The following is a 22,031-nucleotide window of genomic DNA, read 5'->3' as shown; positions in this document are numbered from 1 at the left end:
CTGCCCCACCCTCCTGCTGATCTGTGATCCAGTCATTACACGGTCAGTCGTTATGCTTCACAGCATAACAACCATTTGCATATTACATCTTTATTATATAGAATTTCATCCCAAAGCTGCAGAATATACATTCTTCTCAAGTGCACACGGGTCATTTACAAAGATAAACCACATGTTAGGACTCAAAACAAGTCTGTACAAGTTCAAAAATATTGAAATTATATCAAGCATCTTCTCAGACCACAGTGGAATGAAATTAGAAATCAACTACAGTAAAAACACTAAAAACACAAAAACACATGGAGGCTAAATAGCATGTTACTAAACAACTAGTGGCCCGGTGCACAAAATTTGTGCACGGGGGGGAGGGGGAGGGTTGTTCCTCAGCCCGGCCTGCACCCTCTCCAATCTGGGACCCCTTGAAGGATGTCCTACTGCCAGTTTACAAGGATCGGGCCTAAACTGGACATCCCTCTCACAATCTGGGACTGCTGGCTCCAGCCGCTCACCTGCCTGCCTGCCTGCCTGATTGCCCCTAACCACTCTGCCTGCCAGCCTGCTTGCCACCAACTGCCCCCTGCCGCCAGCCTGCTCACCCTCAAATGCCCCCCGCCAGCCTGATCACCCAACTGCCACCCCTGCTGGCCTGCTCGCCCCCAACTGCCCCCCCCTGCTGGCCTGATTGCTCCCACCTTCCCTCTCCACTGCCTGCTCACCCCCAACTGCCCCCCTGCTGGCCTGCTCACTCCAAACTGCACCCCCCCCCGCTGTCCTGATCACCTCCAACTGACCCCCACTGACAACCTGCTCACCCCCAACTGGTCCCCCTTTGGTCTGCTTACCCCCAATGGCCCCTGCCATCCCATCCTGGCCTGATCACATCCTGGCAACCCAAGATCCCAGCCCCTCCTTTTTTTCTTTTTCTTCCTTTTTTTTTTTTTTCAGCGCCTCCTTGAGCGGAGGCCAGGGCCAACTGGAAGCAAGTATCTAGGATTTATTTATCTTCTATAATTGAAACTTTGTAGCCTTGAGCAGAGGCCAGGGCCGGCCAGGAAGCTTGGCTTTCTCCATTGCCAGGGCAACCCAAGCCTCCTGCTTGCTCCAGCTCCGTGGCCAGCCGCCATCTTGGTTAGGTTAATTTGCATACTCATTCCTGATTGGCTGGCAGGCATGGCTTGGCATAGCGGAGTGATGGTTAATTTGCATGTTTCTCTTTTATTAGTGTAGATGAATGGGTTACCAAGGAGATCAAGAAAGAAATAAAAAAACTTCCTGGAAAAAATGAAAATGAATACACAACAACCTAAAATCTCTGGAACACAGCAAAAGCAGTCTTCAGAGTGAAGTCCAGAGCACTACAGGCCTACCTCAAAAAAAACACCAAAACTATTTAAACCTACAACTCAAAGAATTAGACAGAAAACCCCAGCAAAAGGAGAAGGAAGGAAATAATAAAGATTAGAGCAGAAATAAATGACACAGAGACTAAAACAAAAGAATAGAAAACATCAATGAAACTAAGAGCTGGTTCTTTGAAAAGATAAATATGATTGATGAACCTTTAGCCAGATTCATCAAGAAACAAAGAGAGAGGATCCAAATAAATAAAATCAGAAACGAAAGTGGAGAAGTAACAACGGGCACCACAGAAATACAAAGGATTGTAAGAAAATACTATGAACAACTATATGCCAACAAGCTGGATAATGTGGATGAAATGGACAAATTCCTTGAAAAATACAATCTCCCAAAACTTAATCAGGAAGAATCAACCTGAATAGGCCAATAACAATTGATGATCTAGAAGCAGTAATCAAAAAACTCCCAGCACACAGAAGCACGGGTCCAGACAGTTTCACAAGGGAGTTTTACAAAACATTCAAAGAACTAACACCTATACTCCTCAAACTATTCCTGCCCCCCCCAAAAAAAGAGGAAGAAACACTTCCAAGCTCTTTTTCTGAGGCCAGCACTATCCTAATTCCAAGACCAGATAAAGACAATACAAAGGAAATGAATTACAGGCCACTATCTCTGATGAACATAGATGCTAAAATCCTCAACAAAATATTAGCAAATCAGATCCACCAATATATTAAAAAGATCATACACCATGACCAATGGATTATTCCAGGGATGCAAGGATGGCACAATATTTGTAAATCAATAAGCAAGATACATCAAATACATAAATTGAAAGACAAAAATCACATGATCATATCAATAAATGCAGAAAACGCATTCAACAAAATCCAACATCCATTTTTGATAAAAACTCTCAGCAAAGTGGGAATAGAGGAAGCATATCTCAACATGATAAAGGCCATCTATGACAAACCTACAGTGAACATCATAATCAACAGGCAAAAACTAAAACCATTTCCCCAAAGAACAGGAATAAGACAGGGATGTCCACTTACACCATTCTTATTCAAATAGTACTGAAAGTCCTAGCCATAGCAATCAGACAAGAAGAAGAAATAAAAGGCATCCAAATTAGAAAGGAGAAAGTAAAACTCTCATTATTTGCAGATGACATGATATTGTACATAGAAAACCCTTGAAGACTCCATAAAAATACTATATTTAATAATTGAATTTGGCAATGTAGCAGAATATAAAATCAACACAAAAATCTATGGCTTTTTTATACATCAATAATGAATCTCAGAATGATACACTAAAAAAAAATCCAATTTACCACTGCAACAACAAAAAAAAAATTAAGATACTTAGGAATAAATTTAACCAAGGAGGTAAAAGTCTTGTCCTTGTTGAAAAAAGAGATAGAGGAAGATATAAAAAAAGTGGAGGAATATACCGTGTTCATGGATTAGTAGAATTAACATCATTAAAACGTCCATACTACTCAAGGCAATCTACAGATTCAATGCAATCCCTATTAAAATACCAATAGCATGTTTCATCTAGCACAAATACTCCAAAAATGTATATGTTACCAAAAAAAGACCACAAATAGCTACAGCAATCTTGAGAAAGAAGAACAAAGTGGAGGAATCATAATACCAGGTATCAAATTATACTACAAAGCCACTGTAATCAAAATAGCTAGTTACTGGCACAAGAATGGGCATATAGATCAATGGAACAGAACAGAGACCCCAGAAATAGACTCAAGCCATTATGCTCAATTAATATTTGACAAAGGAGGCAAGAGCATACATTGGAGTAGAGACAGTCTCTTCAATAAACGGTGTTGGGAAAATTGGACAGATAGATTAAAAAAGTGAAACTAGACCACCAACCTATACCTTACACAAGAATAAATTCAAAATGGATAAAAGACTTAAATGCAAATCTGGAAACCATAAAAATCCTAGAAGAAACCATAGGCATCAAAATCTCAGACATCTCTCATAGCAATATGTTTACCGATATGTCTCCTAAGGCAAAGAAAACTAAGAAAAAAATAAACAAATGCAACTACATCAAAATAGAACACTTCTTCACAGCAAAAGAAACCATCAACAAAACGAAAAGGGAGCCCACTATATGGGAAAAAATATTTGGCAATGATATATCTGATAAAGACTTAATATCCAACATATATAAGGAACTCATACCACTTAACAAAAGGAAAGCAAACAATCCAATTAAAAAATGGGCAAAGGACCTAAATAGACACTTCTCCAAAGTGGACATACAGATGTCCAAGAGATATATAAAAAATGCTCAAAGTCACTGATCATCAGAGATGCAAATTAAAATGACAATGAGGTATCACCTCACACCTGTCAGAATGGCTATCATCAACAAATCCACAAACAACAAGAGCTGGCGAGGATGTGGAGAAAAGGAAACCCTAGTACACCTAGGTGTGGCGGGGGGGTGGGAGGGAGATTCAGACTGGTGCAGCCATTGTGGAAAACAATATGGAGTTTCCTAAAACAATTAAATATGGAACTGCCATTTGACCTAGTGATCCCACTTCTAGGAATACATCCTAAGAAACCTGAAATACTGGTCAGAAAGAATGTATGCACCCCTATGTTCATAGGAGCACAATTTACAATAACTAAGATCTGGAAACAGCCCAAATGCCCATCAATAGATGAGTGAATAAAAAATCTCAGGTACATTTATACCATGGAATACTATGCAGCAGTTAAAAAAAAAAAAAAAAAAAAAAAAGAAGGATCTCTTACTCTTTGAGACAGAAGGGTCCTGGAGAGCATTATGCTGAGCAAAATAAGTCAGTCAGAGAAAGATAAGCATCACATGATCTCACTCATATGTGGAATTTAATGAACAAAATGAATCCAGAGACATAGAAGCAAGAAAAAGACTTCAGAATTTCAGAGGGAAAGCATGGGTGGGAAGAGATCAACCAAAGAACTTGTTTGCATATATGCAAAACCCATGGACACAGTCAATAGGGTGGTGAAGGCCTTGGGCGGGGGTTGGGGGTGGGCTAGAAGGGGTCAGTGGGGGAAAAAAGGTGACATATGTAATACTTTCAACAATAAAAATATTTAAAAAAAGATATTTGCGGAGTTATGCTGACAGATAAGGCTTATAATGAATACAAGCTGAAAATAATCTAATTGGAAAAATGGTTATATATTTGAAAACCATGCAAATATTAAAAAGTGATGTAATGCGTTAAGCTGCTGTGTTAAAAAACAAACAAAACGTGTGTGGTATTAAACTATTTTGACAGAAAAAAAATTATATGTATGCCTAGAAGGACCAGTTAAAATGTTTACAGTGACAGCCAGTGATACTCATCACCATATTAAATACAGTGTGAACTAAAGTACACAAATACTCCAAAGAAGTTCAACATTTTCTTCATATCTTCTGTTAAACTAAGAGCTTAGAACACTAAAAACAAACAAACAAACAAAATCCTGTTATTTTTCCTGAGTGACTTTTAAATTTCAGTTTCTAATTCGTGAACCAACTCTATGATTTAATTTGCTCATGTATGTTGGAGCACTATCTAGAAAAGAATGGTACAAAGTCCCTGACTGATGTCTTTGAAGCACTGATTGAAGTCTCATGCTGCCTCCTTCACATCTTGCTGACAAATGAGTTTATTTTGCTTCTGAACCAGCCCTTTGAAGCCCTATAACAGATGCTGGACTTTCTTGTTTTTTGAATCTCATTTTGCATAGAATATTACTAAAATGAAAATTGTTAGGCACAGATCTTACTGTAGGAAATACATTTCCCTCCACAGATCCTGACATCATATTAATATCACCTCCCTCCTTTATGATGGATTACTAAGGCAGGAAGAATTTTAAGTATAATAATGAGACTTTGTATACTTTTGTAATTACTAATATAGGCTTTGCTGTCAGTTTTCTAGGATATAAATTTCAACTCTGATAGTAATTACCCATATGATCTTGGACATGTTACTTAATTTTTCAGCCTTAGTCTCTTCCTATGTAAAATGCTGACAATTCCCATTCTCAATCAAAGGGTTATTATGAGGATTAAAGAAGATACTACATATAAAGCACTTAAAATAGCAAATAGAAATTTAATGAAACGCAACTATAGATGAAAAATCCTATATGCTCTTCTTCCCATAATTATTAAAGAAAATTCTCCTTGAAAGATAAATATCACATGACCTCACTCATTTGTGGATTATAATGAACAACATAAACTGATGAACAAAAACAGATCCAAAGACACAGAAGCATCCATCAGATGCTCAAACCTCAGAGGGAAAGTAGGGGAGGGTGGGAGTAAGGGGGAAAGATCAAACAAAGGACTTGTATGCATGCATGTAAGCATAACCAATGGACACAGACACCAGGGGGGTGAGGGCATGATGGGGAGGGGAGGGGGACAAAAGGAGGGATAATGACACATATGCAATACCTTAATCAATAAAGAAAGAAAAGAAAAAAGAAAATTCCCTCTTTTCCATAAAAATGAGCTTCTCAGCCCTGCTCTTCCTTATAATACTATTAAGTTTCAAACCTTCATGTTGACAAGCAATTCCTCCTGATTATCAACAATTTACAAAACGGGGGGGGGGGGGGGAGCCTATGTGAATGGATGAAGTAAAAGTGGCAAAATCCTCACAATTGTTGGATTTGGGTAATAGGAAAAAACATGGAATTACAACATAATAGTAACAACTAAATCTACTAAGCACTTATGTGTCCAAAGCACTATCTAAGAACTTTACATATATTTTTTCATCTATTGATAACAATCCTATATAGTAGGTTTTATCATATCCTCCCTTTACAAATGAAAGAACTGTGACAAAAAGAGATGAAATAAATTGCCCCAAATTCACCCAATTCTAAGTGACAGGTTTAGGATTAGAACCCTGGTAATTCAGTTCCAAAGCCCATACTGTTGCCACTATACTAAACTGCCTCCCTTAAAACCACATAAATATTTTGCCTGAAACAAACACATGCTGTCCAAAGCTTCAAACCTCTTCTCAAATTTCTACTAATGCCTTTGCTTCTCTTCTACTAAGAATCCCTTCTTTGTTAACACAGATCTCCATTTAAAAGCCCTACCAAATTACCACTCCTTAAAAGCCTCAAAAGCAGACAACCTATCTTTCTCTGCTTTGACCTTAGGGCAGTGGAGAAAATCAAAGGCACATAGTATGAGTCCAACTAAACTAGTCTCAACAAATCACAGCCTAAAATAAAGCTCTGCTGTTAGCCTTCCTTGCAAACCATGCAAGAGTCTAGAAAGAAGCAGCTCACAGGAGAAATTAAATGATTGTTCATGTAATACCCAGTTAGGAGGGGCAGGATGCCTACCTACATCAGTGGTCGGCAAACTGAGGCTCGTGAGCCACATGAGGCTCTTTGGCCCCTTGAGTGTGGCTCTTCCACAAAATACCACATGCGGGCATGAACGTACAGTACAATTGAAACTTCGTGGCCCATGCGCAGAAGTCTATTTTCGGCTTTCAAAAGAAATTTCAGGGACGCGGAGTCTGCACCATCTTGAAAGGGAAAGTGGAGCTATTGGAAGCCTGAAAATCCACAACTGCGGCACCCATGGGGCAGCTGCGAGCCCCAGAGCACTGGTCCCCAATTGGCGAAGACATGCGGATTCAGAGGAGCTCTACACTCCACCAAGGAAAGGTCAGATTTTGCCTGGGATAAGGAGAGAGAGAACTACATAACCAGACATCCAGAGAAGAGAGACCATGGGGAGACAAAGAAACAGCCCGCATATGAAAGAAAAGCAGGCATCACCAGAAAAGGAAGTAAAAGAATTGGAGGCAAGTAAACCTTCCAGAGAAAGAATTCAGAGAAATGGTCATAAGGTGGCTGAAAAGAATGGAAGACAAATTCGACAATATGAGTAAGAACCAAGAGGAAATGAAGAAGAACCAAGAAGAAATGAAAAATGACATCGCTACTGTAAAGAACTCAATACAAAGTATCAAGAGTAGACTAGAAGAAGCAGAGGACCACATCAGTGAGCTAGAAGACAAGATGGGAAAAAATACCCAAGTAGAGCTGCTTCTGGGAAAAAAAAATTAAAAAGCAGGAGGAGAGCCTAAGGGAACTTTGGGACAACAAAAAACAAAACAACATCCACATAATAGGGGTACCAGAAGGAAAGGAAACTGAGCAAGGAATAGAAAACCTGTTTGAAGAAATAATGATAGAAAACTTCCCTGATATAGGGAAGAAAAAGCCCACACAAATCCAAGAAGCTCACAGAGACCCAAGCAAAATGAACCCCAAAAGACCGACGCCAAGGCACATTATAATTAAATTGGCAAACACCAATGACACAATAAGAATCTTAAAAGCGGCAAGAGAGAGACAGAAAGTTACATACAAAGGAACCCCCATCAGACTACCAACTGATTTCTCAACAGAAACTCATCAGACCAGAAGGGAATGGAATGAAATATACAAAGTCATGCAAAGGAAGGGTCTGAATCCAAGAATGCAGTACCCAGCAAGGCTATCAATCAAAATTGAAGGTGAAATCAGGAGCTTCACAGACAAAAAAGGACTAAGGGGATTTATTACCACCAAACCAGCAATGCAAGAAATGCTAAAAGGTCTGCTGTAAAAAACAGAAATAGGAAGTGAAGAAGGAACACTAGAGGTAAAGAATAAAAATGGCGACAAATAAGTACCTATCAATAATAACTTTAAATGTAAACGGATTAAATGCCCAAATCAAAAGACATAGGGTAACGGATTGGATAAGAAAACAAGACCCATATATCTGCTGTCTACAACAAACCCACCTCGAAAAAAAGACGCACACAGACTGAGGGTGAAGGGATGGAAAAAGGTCTTCCAGGTGAATGGAAATGAAAAAAAAGCTGGGGTAGCAATACTTATATCTGACAAATTAGATCTCAAAGTGAAGGACATAACAAGAGATAAGGAAGGTCACTTCATAATACTAAAGGGAACAATCCAACAAGAAGAAATAACTCTGGTAAACATATACGCACCCAATACAGGAGCACCCAAATACATAAAAAACCTCCTGGAGGATATCAAGGGAGAGATTGACAGCAATACAATCATAGTAGGAGACTTTAATACCCCACTATCACCATTGGACAAATCCTCTAAACAAAAAATCAGCAAAGAAACAGCAATCCTAAATGAATCACTAGACCAGATGGAATTAATTGACATCTTCAGAACATTTCACCCCAAAGCCACAGAATATACATTCTTCTCAAGTGCACATGGGTCTTTTTCAAAGATAGACCATATGTTGGGACATAGGCAAAGTCTCTTCAAATACAAGAAGATAGAAATCATATCAAGCATCTTCTCAGATCACAGTGGCATAAAACTGGAAATCAACTACAATAAAAACAATCCAAAGAAATCAAACACATGGAGACTAAACAGCATGCTATTCAACAATGACTGGGTTACCAGAGAGATCAAGGGAGAAATAAAAAACATCATGGCAACAAAGGACAATGAAAACACAACAATCCAAAATCTATGGGACACAGCGAAAGCAGTCTTGAGAGGGAAGTTCATAGCTCTACAAGCATACTGCAAAAAACAAGAAACAATGGTAATAAATTACCTAACCCTACAACTCAAAGAGTTAGGAAAGAGCAATAAGAAAAGCCCAGTGTAAGCAGAAGGAAGGAAATAATAAAGATCAGGGCAGAGATAAACAACATAGAGACCAAAGAAACAATACAAAAGATAAACAAAACCAAGAGCTGGTTCTTTGAAAGGATAAACAAGATTGATGAACCTCTAGCCAGGCTCACCAAGAAGCAAAGAGAGAGGACCCAAATAAACAAAATCAGAAATGAAAGAGGAGAAATAACAACAGATCCCGCTGAAATACAAAGGATGGTTAAAAAATACTATGAACAACTCTATTCCAACAAACTGGAAAACCTAGAGGAAATGGACATATTCCTGGAAAAATATAACCTTCCAAAACTCAATCATGAAGAATCTAAACAGCTCAATATGCCAGTAACTATGGAAGAAATTGAAGCAGTCATCCAAAAGCTTCCGGCAAACAAAAGCCCGCGGCCAGACGGCTTCACAGGAGAGTTTTACCAAACATTCAAGGAAGTACTAAAACCTATCCTCCTCAGACTATTCCAAAAAATTCAAGAGGAAGGAACACTTCCAAGCTCCTTCTATGAAGCCAGCATCACCCTAATACCAAAACCAGACAAAGACAACACAATGAAGGAGAATTACAGGCCAATATCCCTCATGAACGTAGATGCCAAAGTCCTCAACAGAATTCTAGCAAATCGGATCCAGCAGTACATCAGAAGATCATACACCATGACCAAGTAGGATTTATCCCAGGAATGCAAGGATGGTACAATATCTGCAAATCAATAAACGTGATACATCACATAAACAAATTGAGAGATAAAAATAACATAGTCATATCAATTGATGCAGAAAAGGCATTTGACAAAATCAAACACCCTTTCTTGATAAAAACTCTCAACAAGGTGGGAATAGAAGGATCATTCCTCAACATAATAAAAGCTATATATGATAAACCCACAGCTAACATCATACTCAATGGACAAAAACTAAAACCATTTCCCCTAAGAACAGGAACAAGACAGGATGCTCACTCTCACCACTCCAGTTTGACATAGTACTGGAAGTATTAGCCATTGCAATTAGACAAGAAGAAGAAATAAAAGGCATCCAAATTGGAAAAGAAGTAAAGCTGTCCTTATTTGCAGATGACATGATATTGTACATAAAAAACCCGAAAGACTCCATCAAAAAACTAACAGACTTAATAAATAAATTCGGCAATGTAGCAGGATACAAAATTGACACCAAGAAATCTATGGCATTTCTGTACACCAATAGTTAACTTACAGAAAGAGAGACTAAAAAAGCAATCCCATTTACCATCGCACCAAAAAAATTAAGATACCTAGGAATAAACTTAACTAAGGAAGTAAAAGACCTATACGTGGAAAACTACAGGACACTGAAAAAAGAGATTGAGGAAGACATAAACAGATGGAAGAACATACCATGTTCATGGATTGGGAGAATTAACATCATTAAAATGTCCATACTACCCAAAGCAATCTATAGATACAATGCACTCCCCATTAAAATACCAACGGCATATTTCACAGACCTAGAAAGAACTCTCCAAAAATTCATCTGGAATAAAAAAAGACCCCGAATAGCCACAGCAATCCTGAGAAAGAAGAATAAAGTAGGAGGGATCTCAATACCAGATTTCAAGCTGTATTACAAAGCCACTGTCCTCAAAAGAGCCTGGTACTGGCACAAGAACAGACATATAGACCAATGGAATAGAATAAAGAATCCAGATATCGACCCAAACCACTATGCTCAATTAATATTTGACAAAGGAGGCATGAACATACAATGGAGTCAAGACAGTCTCTTCAATAAATGGTGTTGGGAAAATTGGACAGATACATGCAAATAAGTGAAACTAGATCACCAACTTACACCATACACAAAAATAAACTCCAAATTGATACATGACTTAAACATAAGACGGGAAACCATAAAAATATTAGAGGAATCCACAGGCAGCAAAATATCAGACATATGCTTAAAGAACTTCTTCACTGATACTGCCCCTAGGGCAATGGAAGCCAAAGAGAAAATAAACAAATGGGACTGCATCAAAATAAAAAGCTTTTTCACAGCAAAAGAAACCATCAACAAAACAACAAGAAACCCCACTGTATGGGAGAAAATATTTGCAAATGTTATGACTGATAAAGGTTTAATCTCCAACATCTACAGGCAGCTTATACAACTTAATAAAAGGAAGATAAATGATCCAATAAAAAAATGGGCAATGGACCTAAATAGAATCTTTTCGAAAGAAGACAGAAGGATGGCCAAGAGATATATGAAAACATGCTCAAAGTCACTAATTATCCGAGAGATGCAAATCAAAATGACAATGCGATACCATCTCACACCTGTCAGAATGGCTATTATCAACAAATCAACAAATGACAAGTGTTGGTGAGGATGCGGAGAAAAAGGAACCCTCGTGCACTGCTGGCAGGAATGCAGACTGGTGCAGCCACTGTGGGGAACAGTATGGAGTTTCCTCAAAAAACTGAAAATGGAACTCCCATTTGACCCAGTAATCCCACTCCTAGGAATGTATCCTAAGAAACTAGAAACACCAATCAGAAAGGATATGTGCACCCCTATGTTCATAGCAGCACAATTTACAATAGCTAAGATTTGGAAAGAGCCTAGCTGCCTGTCAACAGATGACTGGATCAGAAAACTATGGTACATCAACACAATGGAATACTATGCTGCCATAAAAAAGAAGGAATTATTACCATTTGTAGGAACCTGGATGGAATTAGAGAACATTATGCTAAGTGAAATAAGCCAGTCAATGAAAGAAAAATACCGTCCCCTGACCTGGCAGCACGAACTGCGGCTGGGTCCCCTCCCGGAGCTGCGGGCTTGGACGCGGAGTCTGCGCCATCTTGATCCGGAAAGTGGAGCTTATCTGAAGCCTGAGAATCCACAACGGCGGCACCCCAGGAACAGCTGCGAGCCCCAGAACAACGCTCCCCAACTGGCGCAAGCACACGGGTTCAGAGAAGCTCTACACTCCACCACGGAAAGGTCAGATTTCGCCTGGGATAAGGTGAGGTCTCTGGTCCCGGCGGGAGAGAGGAACGCGCGTTTTGCGGGAGCTGGAGGACCAGGGAAGTCTGTGCCTAGAAAAATCCGTGGCTGTAGGGGCTGGCGTGATCTGTGACTGTGGAAAGGGGTCCTCAGAGCTGCTAAGAGAAGGGCACTCTAAAAAGCAACCCATTTTGATCTGAAGTGCAGGGACACCCTAAGAATTTCAGGCAGTCCAGACTTACGCGCAACCCGTGCGCTCCCTGGGTGCCTGGGCTTACTCGCAGTCCCGGAATTCGCACACTTGGGCTTTTTCCTCTTCAAATCCTTGCATCTGATTACTAAGCCCAATACATAGGATCACCCAGTTGGGGACACCCTGGGAGACTGCAGGGGAAGGTTGTTTTTCTGGAACCTGGGGATCGGAGCGGGGAGTGACCATCAGAGAGCCAGCTCTGAGGCAGCCCACTCCCACAGGCCCGTGGCGAGTGCCACAGGGAAAGAAGGCTCTAACACTGCCTAGAGAGGCCATAGATAGACCCGGAAGTCAATCCAGAAACACTGCCACCCAGGGGCTGAATCACAAATTGACTCTTGTGTAATCAAAAATAAAGGATTACGAGAAATTAAAACACACCGCCTGCTTAAAATCAGGACTGGCTTACAACACCGAAGAGCAGTGGATCGCAGGGAACTGCAATACTGTCTGGACTGAGAAACAGGCGTGCCAAACAGAAAAACAGAGGAAGTGAATGACCTTCACTACTCCACATTTTATTTTTACCTTTTATTTTTTTTATTTTTTTATTTTTTTTAAATTTTCATTTTTTGCATCTTTTAATCAAGAAACTTTTTTTTCTTTTTTCATCACTTGATTTTACCTTTTTAATGATTACATTTTTATTTTCAATCCGTATTATTACTACTGCTATTTTATCTTTTTTTTTTTTTTTTTAAAGTGTCATTTTATTTTCTCTTCATTTTATTTTGGGATTAGGGTTCTACATTCTATTTTTTATCTTTCCTTTAGCATCGTTTTACTCTATCTCAACTCTACCTTTAGGCCATCACTCTCTTCCTAACCTCCCCCTTTTCAGTGTCCTGTTTGTCTTACCCTTTTACTGCTTTAGATTATCCCTATTCTTTCTGTTTACCCCTTGTTAAAATTTCACCCTACTTACATATCTAATCTCCAATCCCCTGCTCCAAGTCCACATACACCTTTCCCTTCGCTGTCTGAGTTATCCATAAACTTGTCCTTATCTCTGTCCTTTTGTTGTTGTTTGCTTGAATGTAGATTATATCCAATTTTTATGCTTTTTTTGTGAGATTGTTTTGCTTATTCTTCTTTTATTTATTTTTTTGTTTGTTTTGTGCTTCAGCTTTCCCTTGCCTCACTCCATATTAGTTGGTGTTGTAGTTTGTACTAATCCCCAGGCACTTGTTGCTGGCATTTGCTGGGATTAGTGATTGTTCTATTGGAGTTTTATCCCCAATATATATAGTCTGTTCCCCTTTCTCTCTTAGTCAATTTCTTGTCTCTCTTACTTTTTTTTTTCTCTTTACTTTCCCTTTTCCCAATTTCATTTTCACACTCCTTTTTTCTTTTTTTTTTTTCTTTCTTTCTTTTTTCCTCTTCTTCTTTCTCTTCTATCACCTAATTTGCCTTTCTCTGGTGGTCACCTTTATTGGAGGTTATTAATATCGTGAATACATTCCTGTTCAGTGCCTTGTGAGTTGTACCTGGTAGTGCTGTATTTTGTGCCTTTAAATCAACCCAGGAGAGAGAGAACTGCATAACCAGACACCCAGAGAAGAGACACCATGGGGAGACAAAGAAGCAGCCCGCATATGAAAGAAAAGCAGGCATCACCAGAAAAGGAAGTAAACGAAATGGAGGCAAGCAACCTTCCAGAAAAAGAATTCAGAGAAATGGTCATAAGGTGGCTGAAAAGAATGGAAGACAAATTCGACAATATGAGCAAGAACCAAGAGGAAATGAAGAAGAACCAAGAGGAAATGAAAAATGACATCGCTGCTGTAAAGAACTCAATAGAAAGCATCAAGAGTAGACTAGAAGAAGCAGAGGACCGCATCAGTGAGCTAGAAGACAATATGGAAAAAAATACCCAAGAAAAGCAACTTCTAGAAAAAAAAATTAAAAGGCAGGAGGAGAGTCTAAGGGAACTTTGGGACAACACGAAACAAAACAACATCCGCATAATAGGGGTTCCAGAAGGAAAGGAAGCTGAGCAAGGAATAGAAAACCTCTTTGAAGAAATAATGACAGAAAATTTCCCAGATATAGGGAAGAAAAAACCCACACAAATCCAAGAAGCTCACAGAGTCCCAAGCAAAATGAACCCCAAAAGACCGACGCCAAGGCACATTATAATTAAATTGGCAAACACCAACGACAAAGTAAGAATCTTAAAAGCAGCAAGAGAGAGACAGAAAGTTACATACAAAGGAACCCCCATCAGACTAGCAACTGATTTCTCAACAGAAACTCATCAGGCCAGAAGGGAATGGAATGAAATATACAAAGTCATGCAAAGGAAGGGGCTGAATCCAAGAATACTGTACCCAGCAAGGCTGTCAATCAAAATTGAAGGTGAAATCAGGAGCTTCACAGACAAAAAAGGACTAAGGGAATTTATTACCACCAAACCAGCAATGCAAGAAATGCTAAAGGGTCTACTGTAAAAAAAAAAAAAAAAAAAGAAAGAAAGAAAGAAACAGGAAGCGAAGAAGTAACACAGGGGTAAAGAATAGGAATGGCGACAAATAAGTACCTATCAATAATAACTTTAAATGTAAATGGATTAAATGCCCCAATCAAAAGACATAGGGTAACAGATTGGATAAGAAAACACGACCCATATATCTGCTGTCTACAAGAAACCCACCTCAGAAAAAAAGACGCACACAGACTGAGGGTGAAGGGATGGAAAAAGGTTTTCCAGGCAAATGGAACTGAAAAAAAAGCTGGGGTAGCAATACTTATTTCTGACAAATTAGATCTCAAACTGAAGGACATAACAAGAGATAAGGAAGGCCATTTCATAATACTAAAGGGAGCAATCCAACAAGAAGAAATAACTCTGGTAAACATATATGCACCCAATACAGGAGCACCCAAATACATAAAAAAACTCCTGGAAGATATCAAGGGAGACATTGACAGCAATACAATCATAGTAGGAGACTTTAATACCCCACTATCACCATTGGACAAATCCTCTAAACAAAACATCAGCAAAGAAACATCAATCCTAAATGACTCACTAGACCAGATGGAATTAATTGACATCTTCAGAACATTTCACCCCAAAGCCACAGAATATACATTCTTCTCAAGCGCACATGGGTCATTTTCAAAGATAGACCATATGTTGGGACATAGGCAAAGTCTCTTCAAATTCAAGAAGATAGAAATCATATCAAGCATCTTCTCAGACCACAGTGGCATAAAACTGGAAATCAACTACAATAAAAACAACCCAAAGAAATCAAACACATGGAGACTAAACAGCATGCTATTAAACCATGACTGGGTTACCAGAGAGATCAAAGAAGAAATAAAAAACATCATGACAACAAATGACAATGAAAACACTACAATCCAAAATCTATGGGACACAGCGAAAGCAGTCTTGAGAGGGAAGTTCATAGCTCTACAAGCCTACTGCAAAAAACAAGAAACAGGGGTAATAAATTACCTAACCCAACAACTCAAAGAGTTAGAAAAAGAGCAACAAGAAAAGCCCAGTGTAAGCAGAAGGAAGGAAATAATAAAGATCAGAGCACAGATAAACGACATAGAGACCAAAGAAACAATACAAAAGATCAACAAAACCAAGAGCTGGTTCTTTGAAAGGATAAACAAGATTGATGAACCTCTAGCCAGGCTCACCAAGAAGCAAAGGGAGAGGACCCAAATAAACAAGATCAGAAATGAAAGAGGTGAAATAACAACAGATCCCGCCGAAATACAAAGGATTGTTAAAAAATACTACGAACAACTCTATTCCAACAAACTGGACAACCTGGAGGAAATGGACATATTCCTAGAAAAATATAACCTTCCAAAACTCAATCAGGAAGAATCTAAACAGCTCAACATGCCAGTAACTATGGAAGAAATTGAAGCAGTCATCAAAGAGCTTCCAGCAAACAAAAGCCCGGGGCCAGACGGCTTCACAGGAGAGTTCTACCAAACATTCAAGGAAGAACTAAAACCTATCCTCCTCAGACTATTCCAAAAAATTCAAGAGGAAGGAACACTTCCAAGCTCCTTCTATGAAGCCAGCATCACCCTAATACCAAAACCAGATAAAGGCAACACAATGAAAGAGAATTACAGGCCAATATCCCTCATGAATGTAGATGCCAAAATCCTCAACAAAATTCTAGCAAATAGGATCCAGCAGTACATCAGAAAGATCATACACCATGACCAAGTAGGGTTTATCCCAGGAATGCAAGGATGGTTCAATATCCGCAAATCAATAAATGTGATACATCACATAAACAAATTGAGAGATAAAAATCACATAGTCATATCAATTGATGCAGAAAAAGCATTTGACAAAATCCAACACCCTTTCTTGATAAAAACTCTCAACAAGGTGGGAATAGAAGGATCATACCTCAACATCATAAAAGCTATATATGATAAACCCACAGCTAACATCATACTCAATGGGCAAAAACTAAAACCATTTCACCTAAGAACAGGAACAAGACAGGGATGCCCACTCTCACCACTCCTGTTTGACATAGTACTGGAAGTATTAGCCACTGCAATTAGACAAGAAGAAGAAATAAAAGGCATCCAAATTGGAAAAGAAGAAGTAAAGCTGTCCTTATTTGCAGATGACATGATATTGTACATAAAAAACCCGAAAGACTCCATCAAAAAACTAACAGACTTAATAAATGAATTCGGCAATGTAGCAGGATACAAAATTAACACCAAGAAATCTATGGCATTTCTATACACCAACAATGAACTTACAGAAAGAGAGACTAAAAAAGCAATCCCATTTTCCATCGCACCAAAAAAATTAAGATACTTAGGAATAAACCTAACCAAGGAGGTAAAAGACCTATATGCGGAAAACTACAGGACACTGAAAAAAGAGATAGAGGAAGATGTAAACAGATGGAAGAACATACCATGTTCATGGATTGGTAGAATCAACATCATTAAAATGTCCATACTACCCAAAGCAATCTATAGATTCAATGCACTCCCCATTAAAATACCAACGGCGTATTTCACAGACCTAGAAAGAACTCTCCAAAAATTCATCTGGAATAAAAAAAGACCCCGAATAGCCACAGCAATCCTGAGAAAGAAGAATAAAGTAGGAGGGATCTCAATACCAGATTTCAAGCTGTATTACAAAGCCACTGTCATCAAAACAGCCTGGTACTGGCACAAGAACAGACATATAGATCAATGGAACAGAATAGAGAATCCAGATATCGACCCAAACCAATATGCGCATTTAATATTTGACAAAGGAGGCATGAGCATACAATGGAGTCAAGACAGTCTCTTTAATAAATGGTGTTGGGAAAATTGGACAGATACATGCAAAAAAATGAAACTAGATCACCAACTTACACCATACACAAAAATAAACTCAAAATGGGTACAGGACTTAAATATAAGACGGGAAACCATAAAAATACTAGAGGAATCCACAGGCAGCAAAATCTCAGACATATGCCAAAAGAACTTTTTCAGTGATACTGCCCCTAGGGCAATGGAAGCCAAACAGAAAATAAACAAATGGGACTACATCAAAATAAAAAGCTTTTGCACAGCAAAAGAAACCATCAACAAAACAACAAGAAACCCCACTGTATGGGAGAACATATTTGCAAATGGTATCACTGATAAAGGTTTAATTTCCAACATCTACAGGCAGCTTATACAACTTAATAAAAGGAAGATAAATGATCCAATAAAAAAATGGGCAACGGACCTAAATAGAAGCTTTTCGAAAGAAGACAGAAGGAGGGCCAAGAGACACATGAAAACATGCTCAAAGTCACTAATTATCCGAGAGATGCAAATCAAAACAACAATGCGATACCATCTCACACCTGTCAGAATGGCTATCATCAACAAATCAACAAACGACAAGTGTTGGCGAGGATGCGGAGAAAAAGGAACCCTCGTGCACTGCTGGTGGGAATGCAGACTGGTGCAGCCACTGTGGAGAACAGTATGGAGTTTCCTCAAAAAACTGAAAATGGAACTCCCATTTGACCCAGTAATCCCACTCCCAGGAATATATCCTAAGAAACCAGAAACACCAATCAGAAAGGATATATGCACCCCTATGTTCATAGCAGCACAATTTACAATAGCTAAGATTTGGAAACAGCCCAGATGCCCATCAGCAGATGACTGGATCAGAAAACTATGGTACATCTACACAATGGAATACTATGCTGCCGTAAAAAAGAAGGAATTACTACCATTTGTAGGCACTTGGATGGAATTAGAGAACATTATGCTAAGTGAAATAAGCCAGTCAATGAAAGAAAAATACCACATGATCCCACTCATTTGGGGATAATGAAAAACATTATAAACTGATGAACAAAAAGATAGTTACAGAGGCAGTAAAGCATCAAACAGACTGTCAAATTACAGTGGTAAGGTTAGGGAGAGGTGGGGGAAATAAGAGATCAACTGAAGGACTTATATGCATGTATATAAGAGTAACCAACGGATGCAAAACATTGGGGGGTGAGGGCATGTACGGGAGTGGGGTGGGGGTGGGGGGCAATGGTAAGATATGTACACATATAATACCTTAATAAAAATTTGGAAAAAAAAAAAAAAAAAAAAAAAAGAAAGAAAAATACCACATTATCTCACTCATTTGTGGATAATAAAAAACATTATAAACTGATGAACAAAAGGATAGATACAGAGGCAGTAAAGCATCAAACAGACTGTCAAATTACAGCGGGAAGGTTAGGGAGAGGTGGGGGAAATAAGAGATCAACCGAAGGTCTTCTATGCATGCATATAAGAATAACCAACGGATGCAAAACATTGGGGGGTGAGGGCATGTTATGGGAGTGGGGTGGGGGGGGGGCAATGGTAAGATATGTACACATATAATACCTTAATAAAAAATATATATATAAAAAATAAAATAATAATAACTTGAAAAAAAAAGAAATTTCAGTCGTTGTACTGTTGATATTTGGCTCTGTTGACTAATAAGTTTGCCGACCACTGACCTACATCATCTCCATCATTCACTGAGAAGGAAGAGCAAAGATCCAGATCAATAGCTAGTTAAGGTATTAAAGCCTTACTAGCTAAAGACTACATGAAACAAACTTATATAATCAGATTTATTTACTCAAGACAGGGAGCAAGTTCCACAAGAATGCTTGGAATGTAATGGGTGAGGGAGAGAGAGAGAAACACAGAGAGAGAAGCTCTTGTGTAAAGGTTTGAGTACCAACTAAAGGATTCAGAGGAAGGGAAAAACAATTCTGGAATGTTTGCTGTTTCTGAGGTGAGAATAGGAGGCAGGGATTAATTAGAGGTTGAGCACTACTATATAGTGAGAGTAGTTTAGCAATTGGGTATCCCCAGTAATAAAATAAAAATAGCAAAGTGGGTCTGGAGCACTTTCTTGGTAAGAAAGCTGTAATCTCTCAAAGAGAAAATCGTTATTGCATTTTACAATTGCTGCATGACCTGAGTATGTGGTAGGCAGTTAGACACATGAGCAGAGAAAAATAATGGGCCAGGTACAGAAGGTTAGCAAGGCAGAAGGCCCCAGGTGCCTAGCAACGGATAAAACTGGGAAAACAAGAACCTCACTCTCCCCCAGGGTAACCTTCCCACCCCTAGCATGTAGCTGGGTCATGCAATTTAGACCCCCTGACCTTTCCTCCCCTAGCATGTTGCTAGTCATGTGGATTAGAACCCCTTAGAGTAGCAGTCACCAACCGGTGGTCCACAAGGTCCGAAAGGTTGGCTACCGCTGCCTTAGAGGGAGAACTCACAAGGGGGCCAAAGGATAGCCCTTAAGCATTAAGCACACAGGAGAATGAGGCTCTGACCCACATCAAACACATCTAGGCTTCAGCTGTGTTTCAGCTCCAGGCCCAGAAAAGCAACAAAACCAGACAAGCAATGCCATGGCTGACCTCAGGACCAGCTACATTGACAACCCCTGTCCTGGCAACAACCAATCCTAGAGACCATGACCCTGGAAAGACACACCCGTAAAACTGATAAATATTCTATTGGGACTTTCCCCTCAGACCTCCAGATAAATACCCTCAAGAGAGAGGACCAGTGTGGCTTTCTCTATTGAGCACACACTGGCCTTTCCCCACCCCTTCCCCCAGCAGCACTTTCCTTGCCTCTCTCTCTTAAGCTCTGAGGGCCCTCTTATGCCTCTGTAACTTGCTTCCTGAGCCCATTTCTTCTACAGTTCACTTCTTCTACCTCTGGGACTTCCTAAATAAACTTTCTCTTATAGTTTTGAGTCTTAGCTCTGAATTCTTTCTTAGCCAGAACTCAAGTACTGAGGTTGCTGAACCAAGGTCAGGTCTGACTCCATCTGGTGCTGTTCTTTCTCCCAACAAGGAGAAATAATGTTTTCTAATTTTGCAGCTGGCTTGATCTGCCTCTTCTCTCCCAGCCTGATTAATAACAGCACTGTTTTTTTCTCTTTTAAGTCCAAGCTGATTTTCCCTCTTTTACAGAAGCAAATATGCCCATGTCTGGAAAAATAAAAATAACATTTCATGGAACAAAGGGGAAACAGAAACTCATCTTATTATCTATTATCTACTAGTATAGGGTGTTCTCCAAAAATGTATATTCACACTTTGAATAATTATAAAAGAAGTGTTTATTAAATTATATTTCATTTTAAAAATTGATTTTATCAGCTGTTACAATTGTATACATTTTTGGGACTCCCTGCATATCGATAGATTACATTGATATAAATTTATATATAATTTATAATATATATATCTTCCTTTCTCCCTCCTTTCCTAAAGATCAGCAGGTTTGGAGAAGGAGACAGGAATCTTGGGACATTGAGCCTTTCTTGGAGCTCAGCCCAGGCTGGCTAACTCAGATCACAGCCTCATGCCCACACAGCACACATACACTAGGGAGCCTGGGGTAAACGCGCACCCCTTCCCGGTATCACACCGAAAGGCCAGCGTAGAAAGACCAGGGCTGGAATGTGTCTCCAAGTTCACGTCACTTTCCTCCGGAGGATTCAATGGTTAAGCTGTGGTTTTGTGATCTACAGTTTTTCTCAGGGCTGCCTCTTTTTGTTGATGGCCTTCACTCTGGGGTTCATACATTGAACTCGGAGCCATTCTGGGCCGCCGGATCCGTGCGGCCCTGAAGCGGAAGGGCAGAAGGCACAACAGGGCACCCAGAGCCCAATTACCGCCCCAAACTCCATAGTCACAGCAACTGAGTTCACACTTAGGCCCGCGCCGCCCCCGCGCCGCCCCCGCGCCCGTTTCCTCAAAGTCTGCAACCTACTCACCTCTGGAGGCGACACCAGCAAGGAAGCCCTTACAAAACTACGTGCAGAGGCCTGTGGGAAATGTAGTCTGCGGTAGGAAGGCCTGGTGTCCGCCCAAAGGGTTGCCGGGAGTGCGCAAAGGCGGGGCGTAGCGCTGGGCTTGAGAATGGGCTGGTTGAGGAGGGGTTTCAAGGCTGCCCGGGACTGAACTAGGTGCCCCTCAGCAAAGTCAGGATTGTGTGTACCTTGCAGAGGAAGCTCTACCAGGGTTTAGAAAGAAGTGTTGGCTTCAGCAGGCAGCTGATAGATGATTTGTGCTAGGCACACGGACCTGAAACTTAAACCAAAATTAACTCAAAATGGATCATAGCCC

The 22,031-nt window shown here is 39.7% G+C and overlaps 1 protein-coding gene across 2 annotated transcripts in view; it reads right to left on the bottom strand.

Annotated features, from left to right (window-relative positions):
- The window catches only part of ZFP14 (ZFP14 zinc finger protein), a 63,891-nt gene extending 42,153 nt beyond the window's left edge, over positions 1 to 21,738 (bottom strand). The window contains exon 1 of one of the 2 annotated variants that reach the window (XM_080644798.1): positions 21,680 to 21,738. The gene's annotated coding sequence lies outside the window, so the exon portion shown is untranslated. The remainder of the gene's footprint in view (positions 1 to 21,679) is intronic. The other variant, XM_080644799.1, reaches the window with a different exon arrangement.
- Positions 21,739 to 22,031: the final 293 nt, after the last annotated feature.

Source organism: Plecotus auritus (assembly GCF_963455305.1).
Source record: "Plecotus auritus genome assembly, chromosome: 10".
Taxonomy (NCBI): domain Eukaryota; kingdom Metazoa; phylum Chordata; class Mammalia; order Chiroptera; family Vespertilionidae; genus Plecotus; species Plecotus auritus.
The sequence above is the reverse complement of the archived record's forward strand: the minus strand, read 5'-3'. Positions and strand labels throughout refer to the sequence as shown.